Consider the following 10,622-nt stretch of genomic DNA (forward strand, 5'->3'; position numbering starts at 1 on the left):
CTTTCCTATGTATTTGACTACTTAAGGTAGCTTATACAAGTAGAATCATAAAAATATAGTTGTTTTGTGACTGGCCTACTTCACTTACAATAAGTCCTTGTTTTTCCATGTTGTTGCATGTGTCAAAATTTCCTTCCTTGCTAAGGCTGAATAATGCTCCATTGTATATATATTTTCTTTATCCAGTCATTCATCAGTAAACACTTTGATTGTGTCCACATTCTGGCTACTAGAAATAATAGTGCTGTGAACATGGGTGTAGAACTATCTTTATGAAGCCCTACTTTAATTTCTTTTTGTATATACCCAGAAGTAAAATAACTGGATCACATGTAATTCAATTTAAAAAAAAAAATTCTTATTTTTAAATGATTTTTTGGAGACAGGGTATTGCTTTGTGCCCAGGCTGGAGTAAGTGGCATGGTCACAGCTCACTGCAGCCTTAGCATCCTGGGCTCAAGAGATCCTCCTGTCTTAGATTTCCAAGTAGCTGGGACTACGGGTGTGTACCACCATGCCTGGTGATTTTTTTTTTTATTTTATTTTTTGAGGCAAGGGTCTTCCTCTGGCACCCAGGCTGGAGTGGTGCAGTGGTGTAATCTCAGCTCACCACAGTCCAATACCACGCTCAAGTGATCCTCCCACCTCAGCCTCCTGAGTAGCTGGGATCACAGGTGCACAGCCACCATGGTGGCTACATCATTTTACAGTCTCATCAAAAGGCACATGTTTCTAATTTTTCCACATCCTTGATCACACTTGTAGTCGTCTTCTTTTTCTTTTAATTGTAGCTATTCTGTTTAAATGGATTTTGATTGAAAACATTTGGTATGGCTTTTAGGAGACTTTATCTTAATTTCTTAGGCTTTTTGACCCATAGTTTTATTGTGGAAAAAGGTGCCCTGTAGCTCCCTATCTGGGTCAGTCTAATCACCTTTTGTCATTGAGGATTTATCATCTGAGGTTCACACCAACATGTATACAAGTGGCATGCCTTAGTCTGCTTTGTGCTTCTATAGCAGAATACCACAGACTGGGTAATTTACAAAGAAGAGACATTTATTGGCTTATAGTTCTGGAGGCTGGGAAGTCTAATACCAAGATACCAGCATCTGGTGAGGGTTTTCTCGCTGCATTATAACGTGACAGAAGGCATCAAATGGCAGAAGGGCAAAGAGAGAGCAAGAGGGAATAAGAACCTATTGTGATGATAGCATGAATCCACCTATGAGGATGGAGCCCTCATGATCTAAATGCCTCTTAAAGGTTCCACCTCTTAATACTGTCACAATGGCAATTAGATTTCAGCATGAGTTTGGAGAAAACAAATGTTTAAAACATGTAAGTTGCATAACTCTGGGTCATATGCATATGAAATAATTCTAAATTTCTCTATGAATACTTGCTAGTCTTATTTGGCTTTAGGAAAATCTGTAGTTGCAGCTGTTAATTCAGCCTGGGTCCAAGGTTTATGTCTGACAGTTGTCTACATACTTGGCTCTTGAAAGTACAGATCTTTAGTGGTAATTGGGATTTTGGAATTTTAGGGTATTTGTTGGGAAAATGTAGGGGGCCTGGGCAAAGGGTAGAGGAGGGAGGAGGTGCAGAAGGAAAAAGAAGGGTAAAGGGGAAGTGGAAGAGCTAGATATAAGGCAGCAACTGGAGGAGAAGGAGGGGGAGGAACTTAGTTTTTGCTTAAGTTTGCTAAATCATTTAGTGGCTTTGTTCAAGGAAATATCTACTGAAACTATTTTTGATTCAGAACCTTGGAGATTGTACAAATAAAATTCATTCCAATAAAAAACTGCTCACTGGGCCTGTAAATTTTGTTTCCTTTCTTTTCTAATGCAAAGTTTTGTTTGTTTGTTTCCAATTGAAATGTTCCTCCTAGTAAGCAATGAAGGCAAAAATTATCCTGGTGAAGTTATGCCACTTAGGAACATAAACACTAGCCCGAGCCGGCAGGAAGCTGGTCCGACCGCTCCAGGTGGCGGGCTGCGGGAGCGAGGGAGCGGGCATGGACTACTGCTGGTACCAGCACTATCTCTACGAGTATGACTGCAGGGAGGATTTCTACCGCTCCACAGCGCCCAGCGAGGACATCTGGAAGAAATACGAGCTGGTGCCATCGCCCCCCACGTCGCCGCCCTGGGGCTTGGGTCCCGGCGCAGGGGACCCGGCCCCCGGGATTGGGCCCCCCAGACCTGGCCCGGAGGGTGCGCCGGAGACTAAGCAGAATCCCGGGGCCACTCGAAAGGTTGGGGCAGGAACTATGTCTCCATCAACCGCCGTGACTGCATGTGGAGTGGTTTCTCGGCCCGAGAACAGCTGGAGAGAGCGGTGAGTGACCGGGTCGCCGCTGGCGCGCCCCGGGGAACCTGCTGAAGGCGTCGCCACCCCGGACTGCACTCCCAGCCTTGAAGCCTGCAACCCGGCGCCCGCCGCCCCCAGTCTCCTGGGCAAACCCAAGACCCAGGCCTGCTCCGGGTCCGAGAGCCCAAGCGACTCGGAGAATGAAGAAATCAATGTTGTGACAGTAGAGAAGAGGCAGTTTCTGGGTATTCTGAAGCTGGTCACCATCACGGTGCGAGCAGACCCTCTGGATCCCTGCATGAAGCACTTCCACAACTCCATCCATCAGCAACGGCACAACTATGCTGCCCGTTTTCCTCCAGAAAGCTGCTCCCAAGAAGCAGCTCCAGAGAGGGGTCCCCAAGAGGAGGCTCTGGAGAGAGACGCTCCAGGGGAAAAGGAAGATGAGGAGGATGAAGAGATTGTGAGCCCCTCACCTGCAGAAAGTGAGGCTACCCAGTCCTGCCACCTCAAACCTGTCAGTTCTGATACTGAGGATGTGACCAAGAGGAAGAACCACAACTTCCTGGACCGCAAGAGGCAGAATGACCTGCATTCGCGGTTCTTGGCCCTGAGGGACCCGGTGCTCACCCTGGCCAGCTGCTCTAAGGCCCCTAAAGTAGCGATCCTAAGCAAGGCCTTGGAATACTTGCAAGCCCTTGTGGGGGCTGAGAAGTAGATGGCTACAGAGAAAAGGCAGCTCCGATGCCAGTAGCAGCAATTGCAGAAACGAATTGCATACCTCACTGGCTATTGACCAAAAAGCCTCACTGTTCTGTCTTACAAAGACACAAGTTTATTTTTTAAACTCCCTCTTCCCTTTAGTAATTTGCACATTTTGGTTATGGCGAGACAGTCGATCCCAGAATGCTTTGCAGCCGGTGCACACACAATAAAGGCTTGCATTCTTGGAAACCTTGAAACTCAGCTCCCCCTCTTCCCTGACTCATGGGAGTGCTATACGTTCTCTGGCGCCTTTGGCTTCCAAGAAGGCAGCTGACTGAGGAGCCTTGGGGTCTGCCTAGCTCACTAGCTGCAAAGAAAAGGCTGACAGATGCTATGCAACAGGTGGTGGATGTTGTCAGGGGCTCCAGCCTGCATGAAATCTCACATTCTGCATGAGCTTTAGGCTAGGAAAGGATGCTCCCAACTGGTGTCTCTGGGGTGATGCAAGGACAGCTGGGCCTGAATGCTCTCCCTGAGGCTCCTTTTTCCAGAAGACACTTGAGTTCTTAGGTGACTAGAAGCTCACAGACTTGATTAACATGGACTGTCAGATACTTTATAGTAGCTGAGGAGTTGGAAACCTTTAATATATATATAATAATGTTAGCTGACCCCTTTCCTCCCACTCTAAATGCTGTGACCCTGGGAACATTTAAAGAGCTTGGCCTCTAGATTCTTTGAGTCAGAGCCCTCTGGGCCCTCTCCTCTGAGGGAGGGAACTTTCTTTCCTCACAAGGGACTTTTTTGTTTCATTATGCCTTTGTTATGCAATGGGCTCTACAGCACCCTTTCCCACAGGTCAGAAGTATTTCCCCAAGACAGGGAAATGGGTCCTAGCCTGGGGCCTGGGGAAAGCTTGGATTCCTGGCTCAAGAACTTGATCCCTGCCCACGTGTTTTCAGAGGGGCACTTGAGGCCCCATATTCTCTCGAGGCAGGTGTAAGACACTTCAGAGGGAGAACTGTACTGCTTCCTCTTCCCACCTGCTGGTCATTTCAACCCTTGACCAGCAAGTATGAAGTTCTGGAACCATGCAAATATGTTCTTGTGCAACTCCAACGAGCTTGCTGGCTCTGCAGCCACCTTTGGGCCCCGGCCAGCCTGCCGTGAATCAGATCTCTTTCCCAGAATCTGAGCCTTTCTGAAGTTTTGGGGAGAGCCGTTCTGGATCCAGTGCTCCAGAAGGTGGACTTGCTTCTGGTGGGTTTTAAAGGAGCCCCCAGGAGATATGCTCAGCCAACCATGATGAATCCATCATTGTTGCCTCAGCTGGATTTGGCACCTCCAAGTGGAATCCAGGTGCAGCCTCCAGTCTGAGAAAGTCACCCAACCTAGCAGTTGTCATGTGGGTAACCACAGGCATCTCTAGGCCTGTCTTGGAAGAAGGACCAGCAGCCCCTCCAGAACTCTGCCCAGGACAGCAGGTGCCTCCTGGCTCTGGGTTTGGAAGTTGGGGTGAGTAAGGGGTGGTAAGTACTATATGTGGCTCTGGAAAACCAGCTGCTACTTCCAAATCTATTGTCCATAATGGTTTCTTTCTGAGGCTGCTTCTTGGCCTCAAAGGACCCCAGGGGATGTTTGGAAATAGCCTCTCTATCCTTCTGGAGCATGGTTTACAAAAGCCAGCTGACTTTGGAACTGTTGTCTATGGAGGACAGTTTGGGTGTAGGTTATGGATGTCTCACCTGAATAGCTTGTGTTTTATAAGCTGCTGTTGGGTATCATGCTGAGGGGAGTCTTTTGCAAAGTGGTGTTAACTGTTTTGGTACAAGAAAAAAACTCTTGGGCAATTCAAAAAAAATAAAAGAAATCTAAACACTAGAATTATGATTGTAATGAGAGTATATGTAACATGTAGGAGATTTTCCCGGAAGAGGAGAGGATTTCAATTTAGACAATCCCGTAAATCTTGCACTGTCTGAGAGGAGTGTAATGACTATGTACCTTTGACCTGGTTCCTACAGCATGTTCGGTGGCTACTTCCCCACAAGAACCTGACAATCTTCATACCTCAGCCTGCAGAAATCTAATCAATGCCTAATTCTCTGGAAAAAAAAAAAAAAAAAAAAGGTAAGAGGATGTTATCCTATCTTATCGGTGACCCAAACCAAAGTCTGTCCAAATAGTCACCAATCTTTTGAGAGTCAGAAAACCCTTGGTCTGTGACATCAGCTGAAACAAGTCACTAGACCCCATGCTTGAGGTTTTTTGTTTTTGTTTTTGTTTTTTTGAGACAGAGTTTTGTTCTTGTTATCCAGGCTGGAGTGCAATGGCATGATCTTGGCTCATTGCAACCTCTGCCTCCTGGGTTCAAGCAATTCTCCTACCTCAGCCTCCTGAGTAGCTGCGATTAAAGGCGTGTGCCACCACGCCCAGCTAATTTTGTATTTTTTAGTAGAGACAGGATTTCTCCATGTTGGTCCAGCTGTTCTCAAACTCCCAACCTCTGGTGTTCTGCCCGCCTCAGCTTCCCAAAGTGCTGGGATTACAGGCATGAGCCACCGTGCCGGGACTATGCTTGATTTTTACCCTATTATTATCCTCTTCATGACACCACTTTTAGAAAGTACGTCATTATTACATATAAGACAGCAAAAAGAGATGAAAAGAAATGGTGTGATACTATCAAGGATACCAATGTCATGGGAGCCAATAAGAAAAATGGAGGCTGGGTGCAGTGGCTCACGCCTGTAATCCCAGCACTTTGGGAGGCTGATGTGGGCAGATCACCTGAGGTCAGGAGGTCAAGATCAGCCTGGCCAGTGTGGTGAAACCCCACCTTTACTAAAAATACAAAAATTAGCCAGGTGTGGTGGCACATGCCTGTAGTCCCAGCTTCTCAGGAGGCTGAGGCAGGAGAATTGCTTGAACCCGGGAGGTAGTGGTTGCAGTGAGCCAAGATCCTGCCATTGCACTGCAGCCTGGGCAACAGAGCGAGACTCTCTTTAAAAAAAAGGTGGGGTGGGGGAGTACTAAACTGAGTCTAAATAGCCAAGAAACTCAGTGCAAGGACAGTAGTGTTCAGACTTGTTGCTAACTTAACATGTCATCACGGATTTGATAAGGTGTGAAGAGTAAACCATAAAGGATCTCTGTGGTTACTATACCTGTTTGATGACTATGGCCCAAGGTGATGAAGAGGTTTGACCTTATTTCCCTGGGACCTCTATAACTATGATACATTGTAACATAATTTCCACAGTGGTCACATCTAATTATAGCAATGCTTTGTTCACTGCACCTTCATTACTAAGAAGAATGCTTAAGGGTAGCATTCATGAACTACAGACAGACAGCTTGGAAATAAATGAAGACCCAAATGAGAACAAACATAGCCTATTAAATCAGGCCACACCATAGTAAGGGAGTCATTCACAATCTCTTGCACTCAGCAGAGCTTGAAAGGTAAGTAGAGGTGTAGAAAGCTTTATAGTAGATGAAAGGTAAAGTATTAGGTATGCCATGATTGGAGGGTTTTGCCGTGAGGAGTGAGTGTGTGTGTGCCTGTGTTGGAAGGGGATTATTTAGAAGGTTGACAGACTATGTGATTGGCTAGTGATGCATTTGCTTTCTCCAGTTGGTCCTAAGTTGAACATGTGGGCAACAATTAAGAAGGCCGTCAGTTCTTAATCATTGTCTTGGCCATTTTAAGTCAGTGGTTATGTGGGTTGTTGTTTGGCTTACTGGCCTGGTTGCTAGATGTGGTATGCAGACTTGGAGTGGTTACTATAGATACCGCATTGGATTTCTGAATGGGTGGCTGTGAATTATGGGTCAGAGTTCACTTTTTATATTTGGTGTAGCCATTGTCCATTTATATAGCAAATTTCTCACACCTAAATAAGGAACTAACTATCCACATTAGTGAGACTTCTTTTTTAACTGGTTATGTTGAAAATTAGTTTAATATTCATTAATTAATTTTCTACATCCCTTTCAAAGATTTTTTGTTTTCATTTTTGTTTTGCCAGGCCTTCAATTGGGAAGACTTAATTTTTGCTTCTTTTTTTTTTTGTAAACTGGTTGGCAAAAAAACTAAATTCTAACACCCTGGTCAAAAAATAGCCCTTTCCTTTCCTGAATATAACAAGAATAGATTTTAATTCTTGGTCTTTTCTTTTGGTCTTCCTTCACCAATCCTGCAGGAGAGACCATAAGGCATTATCTAAATGCCTTATGTTGGGGGGGCATGATTTTCAGGTAGTATTGCTACTACCTGATGACAGTACTATTGCCACTCAATTTTTCTCTCACTGCTACTCAACTGCAGTGAGAGAAAAATAGCTCTAAATGCTGACATTTTGTAATGTATTGTAAAAAGCTGAATAAAGCCAGGCACAGTGTCCTGTACCGATAGTCCTAGCTGCTCCAGAGGCTGAGGAGGGAAGATAGCTTTAGCTCAGGAGTTTCAGACCAGCCTAGCAACATAGTGAGACTTTATCTCCAAAGATAATAAAAATCTCAATACAGGATATTAGAGACATCCTAACAAAGTTAATACAGGACCCAGGACAAATTCATTAAATACAGGATATGTGTTATAGCTGGTGGCAAGCCTATTCCTGATGTGTCCCATGCACCTACTATTGTGCCTGACATCCAGTAAGTGCTCATTGAACATTTTTTTTTTTTGAGACACAGTCTCGCTCTGTTGCCCAGGATGGAGTGCAATGGCACGATCTCAGCTCACTACAACCTCTGCCACCCGGGTTCAAGCGATTCTCCTTCCTCAGCCTCCCAAGTAGCTGTGATTATAGGCACATACCACCATGTCCAGCTAATTTTTGTATTTTTAGTACAGATGGGGTTTCACCATGTTGGTCAGGCTGGTCTGAAACTCCTGACCTCGTGATCCGCCCACTTCGGCCTCCCAAAGTGCTGGGATTACAGGTGTGAGCCACCGCGCTTGGCTCAACATTTGTTAGAGTGATAAATGTGAATGTGACAGCACACATTCCCTATTCATTTTTACCTTTCTGGCAATCTTTTAAAATATAGTCCTTACCTGTTCCTCCAAGCTGTTAATGCATGTTTTCAAGTTTGAGAATCACCTTTTGTAAACTAAGCCCTGAATGTGTCCAAAGTTGCCGAATGTGTCCAAAGTTGCCGAATGTGTCCAAAGTTGCCACAGGCTCCAGTTCATTCTTTGACGCCTCAGATCTCTGTCTCTTGCTCCAACTCCACTGAGATTTTAACTTTTTTTGTCCTGTTACAGATATAATTCTCTAGAACAATTTCCAACTCCTTGTTTGAATAACTGCATAATCATCATTCATAGCTTTGGCAGTATACATTTCGCAAGGGTTTTTAAGAGATAACTTCAACTCCTTATGCAAATACTGTTGATGCAATTTTAGGTGAAATGATAAAATCACTTTCCAAGAAAGATGTAAGATCATGGACACCCAAACCTTTATCTCAGGGTAAGAGGCTCTCTTTGCACATATGTTTTCACTGTTTGAAGGGCACATAATTTCCTGGCAGGAAATGCAATTTTCATACTTGGCTCTTCTGTTTTAATAGATTTCTGATTCTTGAAATAAATGGGCAGCTGTGGTGACGAGCCCCTAGAGTCCCTGCTACTTGGGAGGCTGAATCCAGGAGATTCCTTGAGCTGAGGAGTTCAAACGCAGCCTAGGCCATGTTATATAACAAGACCACCTCGTACCCCACCTCTTAAATAAATAAATAGAAAACATCACATATATAAATAAGTATATGAATAAAAATGTTGCTTGCCATGTTGGAACACAATGACTGATTATTCAGAAAGGGAACATAAACCAAAAATAAAATTCTAAGTCCCTCAGCTAACTGATAGACCTTCCCCTCAGCCAAGGGCATTTCAAAATTAACCTGAAAAACTAATTCAGGCCATGATGGGAAGGAGGTTGGACATGCATTATTCTTATTTTTCAGACAGAGTCTTGCTCTGTCACCCAGGCTAGAGTGCAGTGGCACGATCTTGGCTTACTGTATCCTCTGCTTCCTGAGTTCAAGCACTTCTCCTGCCTCAGCCTCCCAAGTAGCTGGGATTACAGGTGCATGCCATCACACCAGGCTGATCCCAAACTCCTGACTTCAAGTGATCTACCCACCTTGGCCTCCCAAAGTGCTGGGATTACATGTGTGAGCCACTGTGCTGCGCCAGACATTCCATATTATACCCTCCTCCCGCTGGAATTCAGGGACAGCTGACCAGCATTAACATTAAAACAGAAATCTTAAGATCTCTCTGTGGACTTTTTGTAGTAGTAAGACACCAAATTCCAGTCTGATTCTAGTTTTGCATCACATGACAGATAGGAGGCCCTGAAAGAAAAGAGCTGGAGGTGCCTGGAGGAGCCTTGAGAAATGCAGTTCTAGGGCTCCTAAGTAGGTGGGGGCTTTGCTGACTCTTAAATGGCAAGTATCCAGATTCAGAGGCCCTGAAAGAAATCAAAGTATTTCACCCCAAAATATATTTATTTGAAATATTTTGAAAAGGCCTTACAAAGCTGTTCCTTGTGGGGAAAATCTACATTCTGTAGAAAATCTTCTTTCCAGCTTTTTTCTGTGTCCCAGGAGAGAATTAACAAGTCTGGCACCTTTTTAAGTCTAATAAAAACTCTGAGGCCTTATCCGTAAGGCCTTATGATATGGCTACCTGGAGGCTTCCTCTGCATGATATAACCTTGGTCTTCACAACCCCTTATCTTAACGCAGACAATTATTTCTAATGATTCCAGGTGTTTAAATAAAAGCTCTTTCAACCCACCTGACCTGGAAAGTCCAGCTCCCCACCTTCCAGTTGTTCCGCCTTTCCAGAGGGATCCAATGTATATTTTACATGTATTGATTGATGTCTTATGTCGTCCTAAACTGTTAAAACCAAGCAGCTGTAGATGGGCCACCTTGGGCACATGTTCTCAGGATGTCCTGGAGCTGTGCCATGGGCCATTAGCCAGTTATTATTTGGCTCAGAATAAAGCTCTTCAAATATTTTACAAAGTCCCACCCATTTCGTCGACAGAAAGACATACCTCCTTCAGCTCGCCATCACATCTTGTGTGGGTCTTTCTTGTTCCAACAGAGCACACCAAAGATCAAAAAACAGTCTCCAGAGCTTCAGTATGTGTGTACTTGACAAGCGCAAAAGAGCTGACCGCCGTGAATGGAGGACCAGTTCATTACGGTCAGCCATGTCCCCTCTGATGTTCTTCCTTTGGGAACTTGCTGTGCCTCATAGAATCTGAAACGACAGTGAAATATTTCTCAGACTTGTTCTAGATTACCTTCTGGGGAAATCTGGATACTTGCCGTTTAAGAGTCAGCAAAGCCCCCCCCCCCACGTACTTAAGAGCCCCGGAACTGCATTTCTCAAGGCTCCTCCAGGAGCTCCCAGCTTTTTTCCGTTAAGGTCAGCGCGCCCTGCACTATGAGGCCGGGCAGGCAGCAGCGTAGGAACTACATTGCCCAGAAGACACTGCGGGCGGCACAGTGAGTGTAGCCAATGAAGATCTAGCAGAGAGACCACCAGCGAGGTCTCAATAGTGTGGGCGGGA

The 10,622-nt window shown here is 45.0% G+C and overlaps 1 pseudogene; it reads left to right on the plus strand.

Moving 5' to 3' along the window:
* The first annotated feature begins 1,747 nt into the window (after window positions 1-1,747).
* LOC108289894 lies at window positions 1,748-3,109 on the plus strand (annotated as a pseudogene).
* The last annotated feature ends 7,513 nt before the right edge of the window (window positions 3,110-10,622 follow it).

This window comes from Cebus imitator, unplaced genomic scaffold, assembly GCF_001604975.1.
Source record: "Cebus imitator isolate Cc_AM_T3 unplaced genomic scaffold, Cebus_imitator-1.0 Scaffold417, whole genome shotgun sequence".
NCBI lineage: Eukaryota > Metazoa > Chordata > Mammalia > Primates > Cebidae > Cebus > Cebus imitator.